General features: G+C 39.0%; 1 protein-coding gene across 1 annotated transcript in view; it reads left to right on the plus strand.

The window, feature by feature from the left end:
* The first annotated feature begins 1269 nt into the window (after positions 1-1269).
* Positions 1270-26119, plus strand: part of hs3st1l1 (heparan sulfate (glucosamine) 3-O-sulfotransferase 1-like1) — a 63316-nt gene continuing 38466 nt past the window's right edge. The window contains exon 1 of the mRNA XM_088351047.1: positions 1270-1507. The gene's annotated coding sequence lies outside the window, so the exon portion shown is untranslated. The remainder of the gene's footprint in view (positions 1508-26119) is intronic.

The following is a 26119-nucleotide window of genomic DNA, read 5'->3' on the forward strand; positions in this document are numbered from 1 at the left end:
AATTTGGGAGGATATTGAGAAATCATTGTTTTGTCCGCACCAATCATACGTGATCACTCAAACAATGTGTTGTGTTCCCTCTCAATGCCATAAGCAAACCTACCCCATGATTGGAACATAAAATCAATACTTAATAAATTATTTAAAAGCTGTATTATTTAGAACCACTTGGAGGTGAAAACAGATCACATCAAATGCTGGTCTACTAGTGATCCCAAGAGCCAAGAAGAGATCTGCAGGTTTGAGAGCGTTCTCCATTCGGACCCTGGTGTTGTGGAATGCTCTTCCCCCTTTAGATCCGATCTGCAACCTCAGTGGAAATGTTTAAATCTAAACGTAAAACACACTTCTATTGTATAGCATATGAATAACCTATATTTTATGCTGACAATATCTGGGTATTATCTGCCCTGATGTAGGTTTTAGATCAGGGGATGGTGTCATGATAGTCTGTGGTTCGCAATAATCTGTGGTCTGTGCAGCCCTTTGAGACTCTTTGTGATTAAGGGGCATCACAAGTAAACATGACTTGACTTGACACTCTTTGGAAAAAAAATGTTGATTTAAATGATAATCAAAAATATAGGAACTATTATTTAAACGTGCATTTTTAAAAATATACTCATAGCTCAGGAAATTTGTATTCATTTTATATATTATAAGCCTCACTTGGAGGACGCTGACATAAATATCCACTATCTTGCTGCTACTGGTAACCATTTAAATGAACGGCATTTCTAAACCTGAAAAGATAGTAATGCTAAACGTTAAACCCAAAAAATGTAGGCGTTTCTACGCATGCTGTGCAAATTTGAGGTCATTAAAATGAAAATTCGCAAAAATGTTGGCCTACAAAATAGAATCGAACATTTTGGAACATGCTGTAGTGTAATTATAAAATATATTATATTATGAATATCATATTGTTATGGTTGGATTTATTTTTGTGATAATACATATTGTTTGTTATTATTTACTGCATTTACCCTATTATAGACAGCAGCAAAAGCAACCTCACAATCCCAGGTCCAATATAGCTGAGGTTTTCTGTAGCCCAAATCTGATTTGGAGGCAAGAAGCAGCAAGTGTTGAAGGCAATTGATGGATGGCTGATGTCTGAATTGTGCTTGATGGTCTAGGCCACGCCCATAAGCGAGGAGAGCACCTTGACCTGATCACCTGACCGTACTTGGCTCCTCCCACTGAGATTCCGTCTCTCTCTCTCTCTCTCTTTCTCTCTCTCTCTCTCCCTCTCTCTCTTCCTCTGCTTCCACGCGCGACCATGACCGCGTCCACGCGAGGTAGAGAGGCAACATTCCACTCCATTCTTCACCTGTATTCATCCGTCAATGAGAGACACAGCGTGCGAAGCGGACTCTTTTTATTTTCTCATTTTTCTAAAAAAATCCGTGGGCAAAAGTGCGTTCTCCACCTTTTGGCATGCTTCTCATCATCAGCATCATTCGTCGCTCCCGAAAGCAAGAAACACTCTCGCATCCTCACCGAGGTAAGCACTTTTTCCCCTCCTCTCACACCTTTCTTTCGGTTGATGAGAGATGGAGAGTACGCGGAGGCGTCTCATCCGCGCGCCTTTTTCCACGCGTGGGGTTTAAATGGACAATGCCATATACCTGTCTCCCTCAGTCAATGGTTCCCCTTATTCGTGATTGCAATTCTCATCATTTACCGATAATAAACATGACAAACACAAAATAGCACTTAAGGTGCAGCAAAACAGACTATATTAATGAAAACAAAGATAATTCGTGTTTGTTTTACCAAGTACAATTCTTTCAGCCTCTTTGATAGTTGTTTTCCACAATTGCAGTAAATTGTGTGTATAATGTGTATATATATATATATATATATATATATATATATATATATATATATATATATATATATATATATATATATATATATATATATATATATATATATATATATATATATATATATATATATATATATATATATATATATATATATATATATATATATATTAGGGTGGTCCTTATTTTTCGACTTTTAAAATTTCATGCTCTGACCCCTTGAATATGTTCCAATATATACAAAACGTAATTAGGCAAAGTTTCATCAAAATCAAAGGATATTTAGAGGTCGCTCAAGGCCTCTGAAATTTTGGTATGAAAAATAAGGATTTTTCGCACATTATATCAGACCTAGTGTACAAAGTTACTTGTAACTTTTCTTGTGTTACAATTATAAGCAATGGACTGAAATTGGATGTTCTAAAACGCCGTACACATAGGGTTAAGATTTCCGTTTTTTCTCGAAAATTGCCAAAATTTTACCATTTTGGGAAATTTCAAAGTCGTTGAGCTACCTCTAAATATTATCCAAATTGTTCAAAATTGCACACAGTGTGTTTTTATCGATATAAGAACATATGCGGGGGGTCAGAGCCCAATATTTCAAAAAAAAAAATTTCGACCCCCATTAAGGACCACCCTAATATATATGTATATATATTGTGGCGGGTATACAATGCTCACAGGTGAGTGATTTCTCATCTTCTTAAATTACAAAATCAAGACACTGTTTATTCTTCTAATAAAAAGTGAGGGCTCTTTATTGAGAATTAGCACTTAAGGCTACCAAATGGTTCTTTCATTTTTTTATATGATCTAATAATAATTATAACAATAATAACAATAATAATGAACAATTAAGATTCAAAGTGTTTATTGTCACGTGCTCAAAATTAACTCATTTGGGAAAGGTAATATGGTCATGTTTTATATTAGCCTTTTTATTTTTTCAAAACGCTGTGAATGTTCACTTAATTTAAACTTCTAAATGACTCAACTTGACCTAAGCAAGGAACACTGAAATGATGCCACTCCTATTGACCGGTTTCGATCGGTTTCGAGAAAGATCGAGAGAGATACAGAGAGACAGAAAGAAAAAGGAAAGAGAGCGAAAGAGGGTGAGATAAAATGAAAGAAAAAGTGAGAGAAAGGTATACAGAAATAGTGAGAAGGATAGAGAGAAAGAAAAAGAAAGAGAATGATATATAGAAGAGAAAGAGAAAGAAATGGAAAAAGGTGAGCAAGAAAGATACACAAACAGAAAGATATATAGAGAGAAAGATAGAGAAGTAGAGATAGAGAGAAAAACAGAGAAAGAAAGAGAGAGTGAGAAAGATAGGAGAGGAATACGGAAAGAGAGAGAGAGAGAAAGAGAGAGAGAGAGAGAGAGAATGGATGAAAAAAAGAGCGTGGCAACAAAATATGGAAGGCAAGATAGAGGGAAAGTGAGAAAGAAAGAGAAGAATAGGGATTAAAGAGAAAAAAGAGAAATATGTTGACCAAGAAAATAAAGACAAAAGATAGAGAGAGAAAAATAAAGAGATTTAAATCCAGAAAGAGAAAGAGAGGGAATGAAACAGAGATATTTAAACACTGAAAAGGAGAGAAAGAGATAGAAGAAGATAGAAAGATTGAAAAATAGAAAAATAAAAGTAAGCAAGAAAGAAAGAAATTGAGAGAGAAAGTTAGGTAGGGAAAGATAGAGAGGCAAAGATAAAGACAAAGATAAAGACAAAGATAAAGAAAAAGAGAGAAAGAGAGAGCAACAGAAAAAGAGAGCAACAGAAAAAAGAGTGAGAAAGAGTGTTTCGACAGGAACCAGCTCCTTTTTGATATCGCTCAAAGAGCTTGCTCATAGAGCCGTTTGGTTCGCAAACAACCCACCCCTACTAATAAATCCAGAGGAGATCACGTATCGATCCGAGCCAGTCATTAAAATGTCATAACCAATAAATTAGCTGCACGCCGCTGCGCACCGACAATTTAACCCAATGGATCTAGAGTTGTGTGCAACGGGCTCCGATGTCCACTCTAATGTGATTGCCGTCAAAGTGTGCGCCACTTCATGTTCCAGGTGGAGTGACCTTGATCCACTCTCACACTCCGTTGTTGGACCACAAGTCGTGAAATGGCAGCAAATTGCCACGGGCGCAGAAACTCACTTTTTATTGTAAGCGCGGGGGTTGTTTACCTCTGGGAGCAGGTGCATGCTTCGGGAATGTAAAGAATTTGTCAAAGGTGAAAAGATATTTTCTGATGAAATTCCGGCGAAATCGTGTTGGCGTCGTACTTGTAAAAACTGTTAATATTGAGTGTTGAATTCGGTTGAATGGTCATTTCATGTTTGGTTGAAGCCGAATTGCCTCATGTCACGGTAAGGATAAAGCAATAGGGAGAACTGATATGACTATTTGACACCGACCGGATTAAATTGGCTTTTTGTTATGATTTCAAAACTATAGTATTACCTCGTGATTGCAGTTAATTGGGGGCAGAACCCACAGTGAAATGTAAACATCAGCCAAGTAGCGACATCCTATATGTCATGAACCAGAACAGGATCAGGACCCAAACGCGTGACGTTACTCACACAAGCCTTTTATTTTTGGGGGGAAATGGGGAATCATGCACGTTAGGCAGCAGTCTAGTGGCAAATGATAGGAAGCCAGAGGCCGACGAGATCGACACCAATTGCCTGAGTTGATATCGGACAGATGGGGCCAATAACGGAAAGGACGGGACGGACCGGATAGATAATGAAACAGGATATCGAAAATAAACAGGACAAACCAGACGAGAACGAAAACTGGAGAAAATAATAAACAGGACAAAAATAGACGGAAACAAAACTGTAAACAGAAATTAAACAGGGCAAACTAAACAGGAACAATAACGGACAGGAAATACCAACAGGAACAAGACCGAGTCAAAACCCACGTATTGTGGGGCAGAAGTTCGTTGTGGGACTGGCAAAAGAAAAATGAAAGTACTGAGCTTAAATAGACAGAAAGCCAATCTGTCAATGAGCTGCAGCTGGCGCCACACAGGCAGGGCCAATTGGGTGCCATGGCAACCGTGACACTATCATATAATTCCCCAAGTCAGACTTACCCCGAGATCATGTCCTTATGTCTGAGAATTTACGACTGTAACAAAATAAAAACTAAATATCTACAAATAAAGATTTGCGGTTGAATGATCATTCTTTATTGTCATTATTCAAAAGCAAATCAGTTGGAGGGCTTCTCTTTTCAATGTAAGAATGGATTTTAATGAGCGGCTGGCTAGCTGCACGCTAACATTGGGTATCCTCGAAGTCTCCACGATGATTAAAATACCACCATTCCATACATTCCCCTCTCGTTGTAGCTCCAGGTCATCCGTTCCATGGGTAATGGATCTGGCGTTAGTGAGTTACAATACTTTTTGGTACTGATGTACAGTAAAAAAAAAAAAACTAAAACATTTCACAATCTTTGTGGGGTTGTTTCGGCCAAACGGGTTATTGCATTAATTTAACCCAAGTATTGGGTTGGTACATTTTTGATCCAAACGTGGGTTACTTTGGAGCCAATAGAGTGGAATTTGAAAATATAGCTTTTAACCTTGAAATTCTGTAAAATTATCAACCTAAAATCGTTTTACCATAATTTAAATTGTCAAAATGATTGGCCACCTATTATTTCTTAGATTTTAAAAGAAAAAAAAAACTGCAGGATTTATGCCTTAAAATCACAAATATTGACACCAATGTCAGACTATAAGTCTTCTGCTTTAGTTTTCTACAAGGCAGATTCTAATAAAAGCAGTGATTTGTCACAGAGTGTGAGAGTGGGCGGTTGTTTGTCTGTATGTGCCCTGTGATTGCCTGGCAGTCTGTTAGTCTGCCATCCCGAGTGCCCAATTTCACCCGGGATCGGCTCTGGCTCACCTGAAATCACAATGAGGACAAGCACAGTTGGAAATTGTTATCGATACGTATTATCCATTGTAAATATATGTTTCCGTAGTGCAGTGGTTAGCACATTGGCCTTATATATGAAAGGTCCCCGGTTTGAGACTGGGTGAAAACGTATGTTGGCCTGGAAAGGGATGGGCGCCACCAGGCTGTACTTGCCCGAGACACACCACAGGATATGGTGCCCCTATGACCCTAGTGGTTAAGGGATCCAACCAACCAACCAAATATTTGGTATTATACTATAACATATCTACAATTAGGCAGCACAGAGGCTGAGTGGTTAGTGCGTCCGTGGCACAGCTCTGAGGTCATGGGATTAAAACTTCCAGTGTGGAGTTTGCATGTTCTCCCTATGCTTGTGTGGGTTTCCTCTGGCACTCCGGTTTCCTCCCACATTCCAAAAACTTGCATTTCAGGTTTAATTAGCCGGTTCAAATTGTCTGTCCCTGTGAGGGGCTCCAGAACCCCTGCGGCCCTACAGAGGATAAGCGGTGGAGATAATGGAGGGACAGATATCTATAATCAACCACTATTTGCAATCAACTTTTTGACACTTAAATCAAAAATACCACAATCCCTCGTTTATCGCGCTTACCTGTGATATGCAAAAACTCACAAAGTAGACCTCCCCCAAAACCTTTAAACATACGCTCTGCCAGCCCCTGCCAACAGCGTAGTCAACCGGGAATAATGGATTGCAGCCGCACGGGTGTTGTTCTTTTTAGGTAAAAAAAGAAGAGGAAAAAAGAGTCGCCAAACATATCAGAAATGTATTTGCTTGGCCACTGCTTACAGCAATAGTCAACCAGGGAGACAACCGGGCATTTCATTTTATTCGAGGCGGAACAGGACGCCTCCTGACTAAAGAACCTTGTGCCGGTCCCCTCGTGCAGCAACATGGGACTGGGGAAAATTCATCGCGGGCGCAAGAGTGTAGTTCATATTAGGGGGAAATACACAATTTTATTGGCAAAAAATTAGCAATCAGGCCCGACAATAGTCTGCTCGGCCTATCCCCGCTCACAGGAATATGCAATTGGGGATAATGGAGCGCGACCAGATGAGTGCACTTCATTTTAGGTTGACAGCAAAGCACAACAAAAGCTGCCTGACTCGACTAATATGCTCTATTCTGGCCACCACTCGCGGCAGTATAAGGGATAATGCATCGCGGAATATCTTTCAACCTGCGATTCATAGAGGACAGGAAGTACAAAGCGTAAAGTAGCAAATTTTAGTAATTATAAAAATTAAAGAACTTCAATGAAAAAAACTGAAAAGTATCATAAAAATCAAAACAAATTAGCATAACCCTGCTCATTTCCAGTATTATTTTTCTTTCTAAACTACTTTTTCTCCTTAACCATATTTATTTTGATAGCCTGAAGTTCCAATACGCAAAATAAATCATTTTTACAACTTACATGACAATATCATAAAATAAGAACAAATATAGTAGATTTTAAAAAATTCACATATTAAATCAGTAAAATTAACCCGTAAACCTCAAAAAGACTAGTAAAAAACAATGCTTTTTTTTTGTCACTTTGGGTCTCCATAGTTTTTATTCTTCTTTGTGCCTTGTAACACTTGTTTTCAGTTGCACTACACAATATAGCGACATCTAATGGTCAAATAGTACACAGTGTACCTTTAAGATGAGCATAATTATTTAATTTACATTTTGTTCAACTTCACTAAAGTATTACCCACTTTAAATACAGTAGCATAGGATACATTATTTATTCAAAAGTTTAAATTTGATCAACAAATTTCGATAAGGCATCCATGGCAACGTCAAATACGCAGACACGGGCTGATGGCAACGGAACAGACGAAACCGGTCAAGAAGAAAGCATGGTCGCCCTCGTTATTTTCATAGCCGAGTGCTTCCACTGAATGGAACGTGTCATTATTCGAAGCATATTTTGTTTATTTTGAAAGCAAGGAATTCTTCCTCCACCGGGGAGTCGGTCGTTACCATCAACAGTTTTGGAACGCCTGTCTAGGCTCTGGACTGCATTAGCACTTGAAAGGCGCCTTTTCCCGAACAAAATATCTTTGAAGAATTGAAAACCCGAAATCCTTGATGTACCCCATTGCTTTGTTTACTGTCACACTGGTATGATGTCACACTGCTTATATTACTCATTCAGCCCCAGTGAAGTGCGGTGAGGGTTGTGTCTGGTAAGGGTCAGTCGGATTTACAGAAAAATGAACCTACATCTTAATAGTCATTTGATTGGCAGAGCTAGAAAGTCATATATAAACTGTAGCATAGAAAACCTGTTCTAAGGGATGGGCAGGGCACCTGTATGATGCAGCAGGGGTAAACCAGTGAAAGCTGTCGGGCCCTGCTGTTGAACAGAAGAGTGTGTTGTGTCACCCTGACCCGAGTGACACGGCCGCTTGCTTGTGTCCCGTTTCATCTGGAGGGACGAAAGCTGTCATGGTTGCCATTGTGCCCAATTGGCCCCGCCCATGTGGTGCCAGCTGCGGCTCGTTGAGAGATTGACTTGGTGTTTATATAAAGCTCAGCGCTCTCTTGCTCCGGGGTTAGCCCGTCAAACGAACTTCTACCCCACAAGACGTGGGTTCTGACTTGGTCCTGTTTTCCTGTGATATCTCCAGTCCGGTATCGTTCCCGTTTATTGTTGTCCTGTTTGATTTCAGGTTCCAGTTTAGTTTTCGTCTGTTTTTGTCCTGTTTATTATTTTCTCCAGTTTTCGTTCCCGTCTAGTTTTTCCTGTTAATTTTCGATATCCTGATCCGTTATCTAGCCTGTCTGTCACTTCCTGTCCGGTATCGACCCCATCTGTCCGATATCAACTCGGGCAATTGGAATCGGTCTTGCCGGTCTCTGGCTCACGGTCTTTCACGCCAGACCGGCTACCTAACGTGCATGACTCCCAATTTCCCGTAAAATAAAGGCTTGTGTGAGAACGTCACGCGATTGGGTCCTGTATCTGTTATGGTTTTGACAAAAGCATGAACAACTTGGGTGCCGAGGTGCTTAACTTGTTCGGGTTTTTAAGCATTTGGGTTGGCCATGGCCAATTCTATTTTTGCTACTTTTTCCTTTTTTCTTTTCTTTGTTTTTGTGAATGTGTTTGTCTTGCTATCGGCCACTCCTCGATAGATAGATAGATGGATGGATAGATGGATAGATAGATAACATAGAAAACATCTTTTATTGTCTTACCTTACCTTATCTTATCAATGAAGTCAATGCGCTGATCCTTTTGAATAAAAGCATCACTTGGGAAAAAAGAAAATACCGGTGGGTGGACTTTCTTTTAGCGTGCTAATGCTATCACTAATTCTATTGTTCAGGGCTGAGGTGTGCGCTAAATTAGAATCCTTGGTCTCACTATTGCCCTCTGCCACGATGCAAAAGAGTTGTGTGCCTCATTCTATTTGCAAAAACCCAGCAAAGTAATACGTTAAAATTTAATTTTGTAAATATTTATAATTGTAGAAGCTAAAATGTTAAGTTATGTTAATGATTGTAATTTTTGTCGTACCTATGGGATGGCGTGCGGAAATTTAGTAGGAATGTATATAGTTATTATGCTTAGCTCATTTATGCTAAGAATATTCTGTAAATAAAACATGTCATCATGGTCCCAGCCGTTATTATTGATAACTTCCTAGGGAGAAGATGTTAAGCCCGAGTCCAACCAGAATTTCGGCCTCGATCGGGCCTGAAATGTTAATCCTTACGTTCTGGTTGGCCAAGCTTCTCTCTTGCTGCCTTTTTTAATCTATGTTAATACAAATGTATACTAAAATTATGTGTGGATAATAACTAAAAAAACTGTTATTCTTTGTCTCTCTGCCTCTCTCTCTTTCAAATTGCCTCGCTAGATTGTAAAGGACGTATTGTTACTGTGGTTTATGGCACAATTTTCACAAGATGGCCCTTAATGTTTCCCGTCAGTGATAGAAAATAAGGTAAAATCTACAGACACTCACATATAAAGAAATGGAATTTCTATACTGTCTTGTTTAACCTTCATTTTGTTACAGAAGACAGGCTTTAATTGGTTATCATGAATCACCTCTCCTCATCCCACATCTTCACAGCTTAAATATGAAATTTGGGGTTTGCTTTGGGCTGGATCTTGTAAATCAAGTTAATTGGTTGGGCTGGGGCTTTAATAACCGCGGGCCTGGATTTCTTTTAGGCCCGACCTTACTTCTATATCTCATCAAAGTGGCAGTTACCTGAAAAATTCAAAGTCAAATATGTACCATTAGTTTTATAGTTGTTAACCTCGTTGTGATTTAGCGCTATCCGAGTGGCCCGGAAAACAGGAAATAGAAATCTTTTAATCAGATCGCTCTTGTACTAGGTGTTTGTCACGTCCAGAACAAAGGGTAGACCCAATCGCGTAACGTTTCTCACAAGTTTATTGAGGTATAGAGGAAAGGCAGCGCCAGCGATCTGGTGCTCGCTGGACGCGGGGAAGCAAGCCACTCACTGGACCGGAGCGTTTTCCGAATGCGGAAGTGGATCTTCCGGAGTAGGAGATTGTAGCGTAGTTGGACGGAAAAACAGGTTGTTAGCCGGGACGGGAGATCCGAACGTGGTCGGGATAAAAAAAACGGGTCGTAAGCCGGGACGGGAGAGCAAAACGTGGTCATGGTCAAAAAAACAGGCCGTAGCCGGAGACAAACAGGGAAATAAGGATCGGGCAGGTGGAAAAACAGGTGCAAAAAGTGGGACCGACGGGAGTCAGAGTCAAAGTGCTTGCCGTGTCGAAACAGAGGTTCGCTGACGGACTGACCCCGGGCGAATGAAAGCACTGGGCTTAAAAAGGACAGGGAACCAATCAGGTAGCCCGCGGAGGCTGGTGCCACACCAGCGGGCACAGGTGATACTAATCAGTCATCATGACAGTGTTACTTAATATTCGACTCATACCTTGGCTCTTTTTCCGTTGGAGCCTTGTCAACCTGGAAGGGGGATTACCTCATGTGCGGTCTCTTTTCAAGGTTTCTTCATTTACCTCATGTTGAGGTTTTTGAGTTTTTCCTTGCCCTCATGTGGGTTTTAGATCAGGGGATGGTGTAATAGTATTCTCTAGTCTGTAATAGTGTGTGGTCTGTGAAGCCCTTTAAGACTCCTTGTGATTAAGGGCTATACAAATGAACAGGACTTGACTTGACTTGTTCGCTACCCGAATCAAAGGAACAGGCGGAATAAGACAAATATAATTTACGTTATATATAAAACCCTATTCTTTTAGAAATAATTGGTGCTAATACACAAAAAACAAAATGGAGAAGCCATTTTAAATGCTCACAGTAAACCGACTTTGTGGGTGTTGTTTCTTTAAATAATGAATTTATTTAACATTTTCATGATATCAGGTACGGCTGCAAGCTATTGTTCTTCCCCATATTTTTGAGTCCCAGTTTTTAATTTTTTCATCATCCGTAGCGTCGCTTTAACAACCTTCTTTAGAAAAAAAGGTAAAAAACCGGCATCTTGATGGATGTCCTTATGAAAAGCTCAGGTCAGAGGAGGTTCAACAACATAATGTGAGGAGAGTTTTATATATCAGCGATGCAGAGAGAAGTACGGAGAACTCCATTCCCCTTGACTTCATTTGATGACTTCAACAGGAAAACGAAAAATGGGCTAAACTGAAGGAAACGATCAAACAAAAACAAAATCATTCTCCCTCAATGTTTTTCTCATCAAGGGCAATTGAAAATTACAAGAAAGTGGAATTAATATTTGATGAAGCTTTGTTTGTTCAATTAAGGAATGAACACTATTAGCTGATGCGTGCGGAGATATTTGTTTAAAATGCTAATTAATGCGTGGGGTTTGTTTTTTTTCCCTGCATTTGAGTGTCTGGGGCGTGTTGGATTATTAATCAAGGAGGTAAAAAGATTCATTGTGGGAGCACAAAAAAAGCATGGATTTGCAAAATATTTTGGTTGATTGAAATTTAAAGGCTTGTAAGGGCAGTGTGTATTATTCGAACACTAGATGTCGCTGTATTGTGCAGCCCAACCAAAAACATAGGTGCATGGAAGAATACAAACTACAAAGACTTAAAGTGACAGTAAATATGGAGTAGGCCATGTTTTCTCCCAAAATATATGAACTAAAACATTCAAATGTAAAATACATTTAAAAATGTACAGACGCTGCCCTACTTATGAACGAGGCGATCATTCGTAAGTTGAATTTGTTCGTAAGTTGCTTAAGTCCTATATTCTGTATGTTTAAGGTTTAAGTTTAAGTAACCTGTATTGGTTTGTTCTAAAAAAAAATAAACATTTCATAATATAATATGCGCTATAAAATAAAAAGTTTAACTTACTTTTGGAAGATGAGCTTCAACAGTTAGGCGACTTCCTCATCCGTGGTAAAGAGTGGCCCGAAAAAAAGCAAGTCTATCATTCTCTCAACCGCATCAAGCTTTCTTATTCCACTTTCATTGCAAAAGAAACTGCGCGCTTATTTTTTACACTTTACACCAACCATATTGAATGGATGCATGAGATATTAAACAATAAAATGTCAAAGCTCTGGAGATACTGTTTACACACAAACTACGAACAGGAAGCAGATTTCTTCTTCGGGGTGGATTCTGGGTGACCTCTCAGAGCGCCAGACGCCAGTAGTGGCGGAAAGAAGCACTGCAGTAAAGTCCTGTACTTGGAAAAAGGTGCACAATACAAAATCTAACTCACAAAAATGTCGGGATATTTTTCGGCACCCCCAAGAAATGTTCTTATCTACCATGTTTTAGTAGTATTAGTATTAGTATTGAAAAACTAATTTGTATAAACCATCTCATGCTTATTAAAAACAATTGTTAATAAAGGTTCAAAAAAAATAACTTGAATTATTTTGTAGGTGTCCTGATTTTGTTTCTTCAGTTCCATTTTTAAAGTTATAAAATGCATATTTTGTCCAAAAGTACATGAACTCAAACAAAAAATGGAATGGAAAAGTAAGAATGAAAACGTTTATAATAATAATAATAATAATAATAATTTCCTTTGTATTGTCATTCTTTGTAACAATGTACACAGAACGAAATGTCGATACACCTGACCCGTTGTAGCGAGCCGATGCAGCCGCAGCCAACAGAGGGCGCCGCCATTTTACCAATGTTATAAGTCTTAGGTATGACTCGGCCGAGGCGCGAACCAGCGACCTCCCAGTCTCAAAGCAGGCGCTCTACCATCTAGGCTACTGAGCAATGTTAATAGAACATCATTTTACATTGTTAAAACAATTAATAATAAAATCTGAAATTCCCCCAAAAATGTATTTTATGGGTGTACTCTAGTTTTTACTTGTATAGATCAATTCAACACAAAAAGGAATAACAATTATAAAACACCCTGCACCTTTACAAATTCCCTTTTTCCCTGAATGCACCATGGCTTTGCACAAGCTTGGAACAAACCAAATGTAATCCTGCTGTCCCTGAGCATCATTTAGGTTGTTTAATGACACCCCAGTTGGGGTTAAATGTAAAACGAAAAACAGGACACAAAGAATTACATCCACAGTTTATTAAATATTGAACACGCTCAGTTTTTACAACATGGGTAAAGGCTGGCAGCGAGAGCTTGTCGATGAAGCAGCCATTCGAATGCTAGCAGGGAGTTTTCTCCCGAAAAATCTTGCCTAGGGCCTCAAGATGACTGCTTAGCAAAACATGGTTCAATTTTAGTCAACTCTGATACTGCTAATTAGAGAAATATCGCTTGTGTAAATGGTAAAGTGTCAAGAAGAAAAAAAAAACAAGTCCTAGAAAAGAATGCACTGCAACAAGCCCGAATAAACAATCGCGAAAACATAATGTCTATTAGGGTGTCAAACCGGCGGCCCACGGGCTGGATCAGGCCCGCTAAGGGATTGAATACGGCCCACGAGAAAACGCTGAGGGAAGCGCAAGGGAAAATCGATCCGTAGGTTGAATTACGTCCACTCGATGTTGCCAAAGCCAGGTGCCTCTCACAAAGACGCTGTAGTTGTATTTCTTTCTCTATCTGTCTTTTCCTCCCTTTTTCTCTCACTCTGTCTCTCTCTCCTTCACTCTCCGTGTCTCTCTTTTTCTCTTTCTTTGTTCCTCTTTGTCTCTTTCTCTCTCTGTGTCATTTTACCTTCTTTTGCTTTCCCTTCCTTTTTTCCTTTACTCTCTTTTCTCTTTATCCCTCTTGCTTTCTCCTCTCTTTCTCCCCATCTCGCCATCTCTTCTTCTCTTTTGTCTCTTCTCTTTCTATTTCTTTATTGATATATTTATTTCTCTTTTTGTTCCCCCTTTTAGTTCTCTCACTATTTCTCTTTTTATCTCTTTTGTTTTTCATGTTCTCTCTTTTCTCTCTCTCTCTCTCTCTCTCTCTCTCTCTCTCTCTCTCTCTCTCTCTCTCTCTCTCTCTCTTTCTCCCTTTCTCTCTCTCCTTGTCCCACACCCCTCTTTTCTCATCTTCTCTCTCTCTTATTTCTTTCTCTCTCCTTTTTCTTTCTCTCTAATCTACTAGGCCCCCGAGAGAATGTTTGTTCTATCGTGTGGCCCTCGAGTTAAAATGAGCTTGTATACAAAATAGTGTTTGATGCACGAAATTGCAGGTCTAATTTAAAAATTGAGAGGAACATTTCGTATTAGGAAACAAATATTTTAGGAATCATATATTGGTGCCATCATTTTTAAGTATTAATACAATTCAGGAACATAAATTAGAAACATCGCAGGAAATGTAATGCAATTTAAAGGAAAACATACTGAAATCCCTTGTTTGTTGCATTCATGGGGACCAGAACCCCCAGCTATATGCAAGAATCCGCAAAGTTGGGATCCCTCTACTTTTTTTTTAGCACATGCTCTGCCAGTTCTTGCTCGCAGCAATAAATAAATGAGGACAATGGAACTCGGCCGCGCGGGTGCTTTTCATTTCAGGTAAAAAGAACAGAAAAAAAGAGCCGACACGCATGACACAAATTTAATCTGTGGGCCCCTGCTCTCTGCAATAGTCAACTGGGGATAATGGATCACGGCTAAAACAGTGCAGTTCACTTAAGGAGAGCACAATGGCATGCTAAAACTGAAGATGAAAAAAAAATAGTGCTCTGCGGGCCCCTGCTCTCAGCAAAAGTTGATGGATAATGGATCACAGCCACAAAAATTTCATTTCAGCCGGGACTCCCGGAAAAGAAAAGAAGAAACGATTTCTGCCAGTACCCTCTTGCAGCAAAATCAGATTGAGATGATGAATCTCAGCCGCACGAGTACAGTTAAATTCAGGCAAAACAAAATCCCTTATTAATTTGAAATAAAAAAATCTGAGTTGCAGAATTGGTGCACTGAATTACCAAATAGCTTTCTGTATTTGTATATGAATAAGCAATGAAAGTTCCAAAGACTTTTATGTCGCTGTGAAACTTCCTGAACCAAACATATACGTCACCACAACTGGGTCAACGAGAGAAATTCTTAATGTATGACAGTTTCTTTGAATAATATGGGTCAAAAAAAGACTGAGAAAGTGTATGAAATAGAATAGTAAAAAAAGAGTGCAAGAACAAAGAGTGGCAACTTGTGGGAGTAGGAACTTGTGGGGTACTCTATTTGAATCGTGTCAGGTCTGTGAAATTTGGGGCAAAGAAAAAAAAATATATATATTTTCAAAATCATTCAGTCATCCTTAAAACAGCTGTTTTAAAATGAATATTACAATGCTGTTAACTTGAAATACCATTATTTTTATTGCACCTCGTAAATTTGGGGTCTTTTGCGGCAGCAGCACAATGTGAAGAGGTATCGCACATACTGGTGGCGAAAATTATCCTGATACAATCACAAAAATGAATTTTAAAATACTATATTGATTTGAAAATAAAAAGTAAATAAAATCTTATACATGTGTATTTTTCGAAATACTCGGGTTAAGAAATTTACATTTATCATACATAACATGAGCCTCATGTGGATGGTTCTGGCATATTTGTCATCTCACTAATAAGTATAGCCAAAGAATCAGAAACTTGTGAAAGGACAAAAAAATGGAAAAAAAAATCGTGCGGTATGGTCCATTCATTCTGCTTTTTAGCACTCATTTTCAGTTGCTCTAAACAATACAGCAACATCTAGTGGTAAAATATTATACATCGTCCCTTTAAACGAGGGGAAAATATGAAAATTTTTTGTTGTAAAAATAAAAAAATAAATTATCACCAAAATTAAGAAAAGGTGCTAATATTTTGGATTATAAATACAGTGATATCTTTACAAACATAACTGGGGATACAATCACATAGATATAAATATTAATAAGAACACAAAATAGACATGTACTACAAATCTCATAGTTAGGGCAGACAAGAAGGAACTTAATGCTGGAGGCTCCTGGCTGAGGCTCCCCTTTAAATTAGGAAACAGGACACAGGTGGTAATGCTTTTTGGGGGTGGACCCCCCATAGCAGCAGGTCCAAAGATGCTTGAGAGATGTACGCACACCCTAAAACTATCAGTCTTCACCATAAGCATCCATTAGTAGTATTGTTATTATTATACTGTATATTGTTTTATTATGTTATGCTGAAATCGTATGGAAACAGCAGAGATGATAATGATGATTATGATGATGATGTGACTGTTTCTCCAAAGAACATGTGTAAATATGTATATTCATGAAGCGTTTGTAAAACAGAATTATTAAGGAAGTCTGAGGGTAGGATTAGATAAGCATATTCCTGTTCCTTTTATGACATATACGTTAATATTGTATTGGTTTCATTTTTTGACCTGTTGTTTTGTTTTCATCATGTTCGAAATACAATTTTTCATTCATTCATGCATACAAGACTAATTCATCCCTGAATGCCTCAGATTGCTAAGTAACGATCACATTTTTCCGATTTGAATTATTTGAAAAATAAATACTCTGTTCCTAGCCTGCTAAAAGCATTTTAGTTAACCCTAAATTATATAAAATATATCCTCGTGAACAATTAACACACATTCATATACATACCGGAGCCATATCCCCCTAGTGGGACGTGGCTAGAGTCATTTCTGACTCTTTCTGGGAGATTGATACAGAGGAGGGGATTCCCAGCCCCCTCGCTCAACCCAACTGATGTGTTGGGAGTCATTAGGTGACCAAACCCCCCAATTCCAACCCCTAATGCCAAGTGCCAAGCAGGGAGGCAATGAGTACCAAAGTTATAAGGCTTGAACCAGCGACCTCCCAGTCTTGGGGCGGGCGCCCTACCCCAAGGCCACCGAGCTGGTATATATTCACATAGTAACATAAAAATACAGTTCTAGGTTATATAAGATAAGATAAAGAAATAAAAATGTTCATTATGAACACTTACTATGGCGATAGTCGTAAGATGGGTGAACGTGTGATGCGGGAGGAACGACGCAGCATGAGAGAGTGTGGATGATACGTAAGCACTTATTGTACGTATACAATTAAAGTTACTGTAACTTTAAATGAAGGTACACACAAGCATTTTTACTGCACAGTTTTTAATTTCCTCTTTATTATTTAATAAGGCAAAGCGCTGTATTAACACTTCCGCACCTTTGTTATCTGCACTCGCTGCTTTCCGTGCCGGATCACAGTATGGCAGTCCTCTTCTTGATTTTCGTGACTGGCCTTGAAATCCATTCCGGTGGTACCCAACGACTCCCCATCTGTTGTAGCTGTCTCAAATTATAGCGCCTTTTTAGAGATAATGCTCTCCATGACGGTATCTCCCGCTAGCTCCTTGTCGTGCATCCATAACACCAGAAGTCTCGCCATCTTGTCATGAATATTGGTTCTCAATTTGGAAAGGACAGTCACGACCCTGGTTTTATAGCTTTGATGGCATATTTCTGTTTCAGTATCGTACAAACGATAGATGATGACCGATCATGCAGTTTAGCTAGGTCACTCAGCTGAACAAACCTAATTATTTCCTGCTTTATTTCAAGAGACATTGTCCTATTTGTCTTTGATATCAACATTGTGAAACATTGATGCAACAAGAATAGACATTGAACTCCTGTTATCAAGATTTGTTTGAGAAAAATATAAAAGACTGACAGGGTAAAAAGGCAAAAAATGTACATAGTGCTTAGGGACTAGCATAAGTTATAATAATACTGAAAAAGAATAGTTCATCATATTAATACTGCAATGAAAAGAAGTGCAAAAACTTTGAGCAGAAACGAGTTTCAATGTATAGATTTTTACAGTTTTGTGCGCCCGTTTAGGGTGGTCATGGCCCTAGGGAAGGGGTTGTTCTAAGCCTGTTTGTCCTTATTTTAAGGGACATGTAGTGTAGTAGTTAGCACATTCGCCTGACACACGAAAGTCCCCGATTCAAAACCGGGTTGAAACATATGTTAAGGGATCGGCACCACTAGGCTGTACTTGCCCAAGACACACCACAGGAAAAGTTGTGATCCATGTGGTTAAGGGATTCAACCAACCAATGCCTACTAGAGAGCAACATAGATTGTATGTAGAGGCACTATTTTACAAATGTGAGACTACTTGGTTATCACGGTTAATAGGGACCAGAACCTCAAGGCGAAAATCTGTGAAGTAGTACTGCACCTTCATTAAACCCCCCAGGGCAAACTTAATTTGAGATGACGTCCTTACCGAGTGAGAGTATAGCGACTGTAACAAAATAACAACTATAGACCTCCAAATAAAACACCCGGTATTTATTTATTTTCTATATACAAAAGAAAAAAAATACCCTTTATCTTCTTTGTTCCTTTATATTGTGTATATTATAATTGTATGATTTCTCTCTTCCTTTTGTCTCTTTTCTCCCATTTTTTTCTTATTGTCATGGGTGAGAGAGTGTACGCCTGTAAACAGCTAAGTGTGAAGCACATTGTAAAGTGCTTTGGGATGTCTTCAGTGACTCGAAAAGTGCTACATAAATGCAAACCAATTACTATTACTAAGGGGAGTAGAGAAAAAGAGGGAAGGAAGGATTGAAAGAGCAAAAAAGAAGCAAACATGAGAAAGACAAAAAAGAAAGAAAAAGAAAAGAGAAAGCGAAAGAAAGAGAGGGAGGGAGATAGAAAATAATATGAGAATAAGCAGGGGGAAAAAAGAAAAGTAAGAAAGAAATTAATAGAGAAACAAAGAGAGAGAGAAAAAGCGCTCCCTTCTCAAGGTTTCTTCTTTTTTCTTCATGTTAAAGTTTCTGAGTTTTTCCTTATCCTCATGTAGGTTTCAGATCAGGGGATGGTGTCATAATAGTCTGTAGTTTGCAATAGTCCATGGTCTGTACAGCCTTTTGGAATTCCATGTGATTAAACATGACAACTTGACCATTACCATTGAGTCAAATGATGCAGTTCCACTTTAGGCCAGTGGCGGCAGTCATGAGTAAAATGATGCAACCTCCCAACAAGAACAAGGTTATACTTTTTTTTTCTACCTTGTGTGTCTTGAGGTGATATTTTCACAGAAGAGAATACTTACACGACTGAGAAGCGCACAGCCATTCATTTACTGTACGCCGCCCCCCAAGTATGAGATCCGAGCCCACTCCCCAGCTGCTTGTTAAACACAAGTCATCCACTGTCATGAGCTTGATGATTGAGCCTGACCACAGCTAATTATAGCCGAGTTTGTCTCCGAGCTGCACAATTTCTTTCATCCGGCCCCTGAGCCTGAAGCTTCGTGTTGGTCCCATTCCAGCACGGAACTGACTTTTTGAATGAGTGTGTCGACAAGCATGATGATATTTAAACCACAACAACACTCAGGTGACATTTGTGCTACTGCATTTGTCATGCCACGGAAGGATTCTGGCATTTTTTTTTTTCGAGTTGTCATCTTCTCCATTCTCCGTCCGCCTCCCCCCTCCCGGCTCATCACTGATCGCATTTAACATCAGGCTCGTGGGGGGAAATTAGAGGATTAGCACCAACTGCACACTTCTTCCTCGTGTCTCTTCCAGTCTTCCAAATCCGGTGCAGGCCATTGTTATTTTAAGTAGCTCGGCAATGGAGTGCGGAGGCAGACTCTAATTGTTCCTGGGAGTGGAAAGAAGCCTACAATTTGATGTTACCTCCTCTACTATTCACGCTTCTTCAAGATTTAGTGGTGGGTCGTTTGCAAACGAAACGGCTCTGTGAGCTGACTCTATGAGGTGAACAACGAGAGCCGCCAAACTGTAAATAAGGCTCTTTTTTAAAATTAGTCTCTCCCTCTCTTTCTCTCTCTCTCTTTCTCTCTCTCACTTCCTTATTTGTCCCTTATTCTCTCTATCTTTTTATTTATCTTTGTTTCTCTCTCACTTTCTTTCTATATGTTTCTATTTCTCTTTATATTAACCTTTTGACATCTCTCTCTTTATCTTTATATTTTTTCCTCCCTCTCTCCCTATCTCTCTTACTCTTTCTCTCTCTCTCAATTTCTGTCTATTCCTCTCTTTTTATATTTCTGTCTACCTTTGTATTTGTATTTTCTTTCTCTCCCTTTTTGTCTCTGTTTCTCTACTTTATAATAATAATAATAATAATATTCATATTTCTGTATTTTCTTATTCTTCTCTCGCCCTCCCCTCTCTTTCTTCCTCTTTTCTTTATCTTTCTCTTTTCCTCCCTGTCATTATAGTTTGCTCTGTCTCTCTCTCTCTCTCTCCCTTTTATCTCTTTATTTATCTATTTTCCTTTCTTGGTCTTTCTCTTTCCTTGGATTTCTCTCTCGCCCTTTCTTTCTCTCTCTCTATCACTTTCTCTCTCCCTCTCTCTCTTCATCTGTCTCTCTTTTTCTCTATCACTCTAAGCACATCTTTCTCTCTTTCTCGCTATCTTTCTCTATTGCTTTTTATCCTTTTCTGTTTCTTTCTCAAGCCACACGTTCTAATTCTCGCTCACTCGCTCACTTTTGCACCTCTCTCGCCCTCTCTCTTTCTTTCCTTTCTCTTGCACTCTCCTTCTTTATTTTAGATAACTTGTCTATCTTTTTCTCTCTGTCTCCACTTTTCTCTACTGTTTTATGTCACTCTTTTTTTATTTGTTTCTCTGTTCCTTTCTCTTTGTTTTTTCCAATGTCTGTCTTACTTGAACTCTCTCTGTCCCTTTATTTATATCCGTCTCTTTGTCTTTCTTTCTTTTATTCTCACTTACTCTCTTACCCACTCACTTAATCAATTGCTTGTTGTTTGCTTAGTATAAACAATTTAAAAGTTTTAGAAAAATGTGTCGTATTTTGACACAGTATCGCTTAAAAATAATATATCAGCATTAAACCTTTTCAAAAATATCTGATTTAGTGCGCAATGTTTGATTATTATTGATAATATATCAAAATTAAAACAAAACGATTCTGAAGAACCGTTTGGGAGAAGAAAGAGCCGACTCTTTTTGGTGAGCCGAGCCAAAATAGCCGGTTTTATAAAAAGAGCCGGAATTCCATCACTACAAGATGTGAAAATGTGCATCAGGGGGAGGCAGACAGCCAGGACCTCTCACTCCCATACTCGGTTCATACATAATAAATAAGTCACCGTAAGTTACAGTACGAGAGTATAACTAGGCTAATGCCCAGATTTGCATATTTGCGCTGAATTCCATAATTCATGAGAGTGCAGCAGGCAGAAATGTGCGGCGCCAAGACCTTTGTCCATATGCTGCACATCAGCGGCAAACCCGCAACCGACGAAGGCGCATGGAAAATAAAAGCGGCGACGGTGCCTTCACAGACTCTCGGGCGGTGCGTCTTTATCAACAAAAGCTTAAGACTCAGAACTCAGCCTCCAGGGAAGAGTCCCACAGTAGCTCGAATGTACGACTACCGTACAAAACAGACTATGAATCTTTAATTTTTCGCTAGGTTTTGAACCGTGCAGCTTATACAGTGGAACCTTGGTTTTCGAACGCCTGTCAGTTCAAACAAATCGGAGTCCGACCAAAAATTTAGAAAAATTCTTGCTTCGCTGTTCGCTCAAAAAATTGGAGTTAGAACACCGGTAATGCGTGAGTGCGTACGCTAGGGTGCGATGCTGAGCGGCGTACGGGTGTAGATCGCTCTTATCGTGACCAATTGTTATCGCGTGCGGACGTGCTTTGTTTTGCTTTCGCTTTTAATATAGGTGTACAAAGTGTTTTAGCCCTTTTTTTATTTTTACACGTTCATGTTAGCGTAATCTTTCGTACGGAAGATTCCGATAACGCGAACGTACGATTAGCCTGGGTTAGCTTTATGTTTACGTTGAACATTCAAGGTAAACATTCAGGGTGTTGGAATGGAGCCCCCTTTCCAATGAACCGCTCACCACTTGTTGTGAAGACCAGGGTGCCAAATGACTTGTAAACGACCTGATTTTTTTTTATTTTTACACGTTCATGTTAGCGTAATCTTTCGTACGGAAGATTACGATAACGAGAACGTACGATTAGCCTGGGTTAGCTTTATGTTTACGTTAAACATTCAAGGTAAACATTCAGGGTGTTGGAACGGATTAAAACGATTGACATTATTTTTAATGGGAAAAATAATTTCGGTGATCAAACAAATCGGTTTTTGAACAGGGTTCTGGAACGGATTATGGTCGGTTCCACTGTACAATGATGCTGCCAATACACGGATCAGGTGGTGCGTTAGAACTGCTAGGTATCAAGTCCAAACAACCCTAGCATCATAAATTAACAGATTTAGTTACTAATAAAACTTGAAAGGGACAAAATGTAATATTGAGCTCCTCTATGTGGTAGAAAAAAACGTCATTTAAAAGATAAAAACAGTATTGATTTGAATAACATGTAACATGAAATGTCATATAAACATGCATTTTTTGATTATGAAAATATATATTTTATTTGTGTTAAATAACGTAAGACTCGCTACAAGGGAGCCCACATGATCGTCCGCCATCTTGCTGTTGAGGGTTCCGCAAAAGACCAAAAACCTTGTGAAAGGCTGAGAGGAAAAAATGAGAAAAAATCTGGTGTAGTGTAGTTCTGTGAGTCTTTGTAGTTTGTATTCATCCCTGTGTATAGTAGCACTTGTTTCCAGTTGCATTATTCAATAAATCGAGCAAGCACAAACGAACAAAAAACATAAGGTAAGGAAATAGAGAAACATTCATAAGTGGCAGAAAACGCGCCTGTTGCAAATGGAATGTTACAAACAAATCGACCACCAGGGGGGGCTCCAAATACACAAGAAAGCATCAGCTCGTGGTCTTGTGTTACTAACACATTCATTTCAGTTTTCAGATTCAGATCTATTTTATGGTTAGTCTAATACACATGTATAAAGAACCAAATGTTGATACATTTGTTTATTTCATACAAGGGAAAAAATAAAAGAAGGACAGCAGGAACTAAAAACTCAGCACATCTGCCCTTCTTCAATATAAATAAATTAAAGCCGTCAATATTTATAAATACCACAACAAAAAACTGAATATGAAATGTAAACATTATTTTCATATACATTTTTTGACCATTGTCGTCACGGTTGCCATGGCACCCAGTTGGCCCCGCCCATGTGGCGCCAGCTGCGGCTCATTGACAGATTGGCTTTCCGTCTATTTTAAGCTCATCACTCTCACGCTTCCTTTGCCAGATCGTCAACGAACTTCTGCCCCGCAAGACGTGGGTTTCGACTCCTGTTCCTGTTGGTATTTCCTGTCCGGTATTGTTCCCATTTATTTTGTCCTGTTTAATTTTGGTTTTCAGTTTTGTTTCCGTCTATTTTTGTCCTGTTTATTATTTTCTCAATTTTTCGTTACCGTCTAGTTGGTCCTGTTTATTTTCAATATCCTGAATCATTATCTATCCTGTCTGTCCTGTCCTGTCCGGTATCGACCCCATCTGTCCGATATCAACTCAGTCTCGTCGGTCGCTGGCTTCCTGTCTTTTCTGGCCAGACCGCTGTCTAACGTGCATGACTCCCCATTTCCCGTAAAAGAAAAGGCTTGTGTGAGAACGTCACGCGTTTGGGTCCTGATCCAGTTCTGGTTTATGACAATTGTGTTTAGAAAAAAATAGATTATGGTGTTTTGTTCGTAATTAATATTGTTATAGGCACTGTTAAGAAGCAAAGGTTAGAGTATAATGTTAATGTCTTGAAAACTATTTCTCTTTAAGGTATTTCATTGAAAATATTTCACGATTCAATGAAGTTCATGTATTTAACAAAATTTATTTCCCTTACAAAAAAAATGTTTGTGACATATATGTCATGAACCGAAACAGGAGGAGAACCCAAATGCATGACGTTTCTCACACAAGCCTTTTATTTTACGAGAAATGGGGCAATCATGCACGTTAGGCAGCAGTCTAGCATGGAGTGACATGAAGCCGGAGGCCGACGAGATTGATACCAATTGCCCGAGCAGATATCGGACAGATGGGGACAGACAAGATTGATATCAAAACAGGATATTGAATTTAAACAGGGCGAACTAAACAGAAACGAAAACTGGAGATCGATAATAAACAGGACAAAAATAGACGGGAACGATACCGGACAGGAAAACACAGGCAGGAAACCGGACAGAGTCAAAACCCACGTCTTGCGGGGCAGAGGTTCGTTGATGGACTGACAAAGGGAGAGTCAGAGCATTGAGCCTAAATAGAAGGGAAGCCACTCTGTCAACGAGCTGGCACCAACGAGCGGGGCCAATTGGGCGCCATGGCAACCGTGACAATATAATCTGGTAAGCTTTATAATCCGGCTTTTACAGGAATCTGCTAGTTTGTTTTCGGGGGGTTTCTTTTTTGGGCACAAAATCAACATCAACTAATAATCAACAAAAATAATCATGTTAAGATTGTGTTAGGAAGAGCAAAGACCTGTACCAAACCCGGACCCAATAAACGCTTTTTAATTGAAATGAAAATCAAGGCCACATCTGGACACACACAAAATATTGGTCTATTTAAGGATGTTATCCCAATACGAGGAAAACATATGACAAAAGTTATTGGATTCTTTAACAAAGTTAATGAAAATCCTGAAAGACATTCTTTAAGGATAATGAGATGTACCTGTCCGTGATTATTTTTAGCCAGCAATGGCATCAAATAATCAAAAACATTTTAGTTCCAATGCAAAAATGCAAAAACTACATGTGGGAAAGACTGTTTTAAACCAGACATCCATCTGTGCGACTATTTCTCATTTACATTTTGATTAAGTGGGTCAAAATAAAACTGTCACTGTATTGTGAGTAGCTCAGGAGGTAGAGCGCCTTATCTTTAGACAGGTTTAATTCCTGGTTCCTCCTGGTTAAAGTGTCCTTGGGCATGACACTGAACCCCTAATGCTCCTGAGAAGCAGGTAGCAGCCTTTCATGGCTGACTCTGCTGTCGGAGTGTGAGTGTGTTTGTGAATGGGTAAGTGTGAAGCTCATTGTGAAGCGCAATAGGAGATCTTTAGTCCCTTGAAAAGTGCTACATATGTAAATGCAAACCATTAAAGTGCATATATAATTTTTGTCTTACATCATGGCTTGCAAGTATATCTCGTCTTCTGTTGCCCAGAAGGCTGACACACCCACCTAGCGCAATCAGGCTTTTAGTCCCTACACGCCAAGGAAGAGTGATTCTTAGGATTTTGATGGTGGTTGTAAATAATGAATTACGGAGTATTACAGCGACATGTCAATGTCAATAAAAATTGATATTTGACGTCAATAGCCGTCAGTAGCAGAAACTGTTTCAGGACTTGTGCACAGTTTTGGCTATCTCACAAAAAACTTTTCAAATTCAAGTATGCTTTTTCAGATGCTTTTTCAGGTTTTATAATATCAACATTTAATAAACAATGTTCCCATTTCAAGTAAAATAGATACAGTATTTATATCCTTCTAGTGTATTTTAAACATTTGTAGAATAAAACATTAGCAACCAGATGATAGAGGTGCCGTATCTGAGTCAGATCGGGAGGCTCCTCCTGCTTCTGGTAACCACGGAAACCAGTACTATCTGTATTTACCCCCAAAACCGTCCTGTACCTACCCAAGAACCACAACAGGAAGTGGTTCTCTGACGACATTGCTTTACTTGTGGCTTTCATATTTTTGTTGGTGATGACGTTGCCTCTTTTGCTTTTGTGACAAATTAAAGGCTCAAGAGCGTTTTGTCCAGTAAAAGGCTTTGTGTCCCATCTTTTTTATCCTCACTCACAAACCATTGTAATGTGTTGTATGAAACACAAGCATTGAAATCATTTCAAGCTTCTTCATAGTCCTAATATTATGAAGAAAGTCAAGTTAGATTTTTCCAAAGGAAAACTGGTGGAGTTCTACCATCAATGTCAAAAAGAATCATACGGAATTTATTGGTATATAACAAGTTACCTTCTTAGC

The sequence above is a fragment of the Urocampus carinirostris genome, chromosome 13 (assembly GCF_059441175.1).
Source record: "Urocampus carinirostris isolate Australia breed hairy pipefish chromosome 13, RoL_Ucar_1.0, whole genome shotgun sequence".
Classification (NCBI taxonomy): Eukaryota; Metazoa; Chordata; class Actinopteri; order Syngnathiformes; family Syngnathidae; genus Urocampus; species Urocampus carinirostris.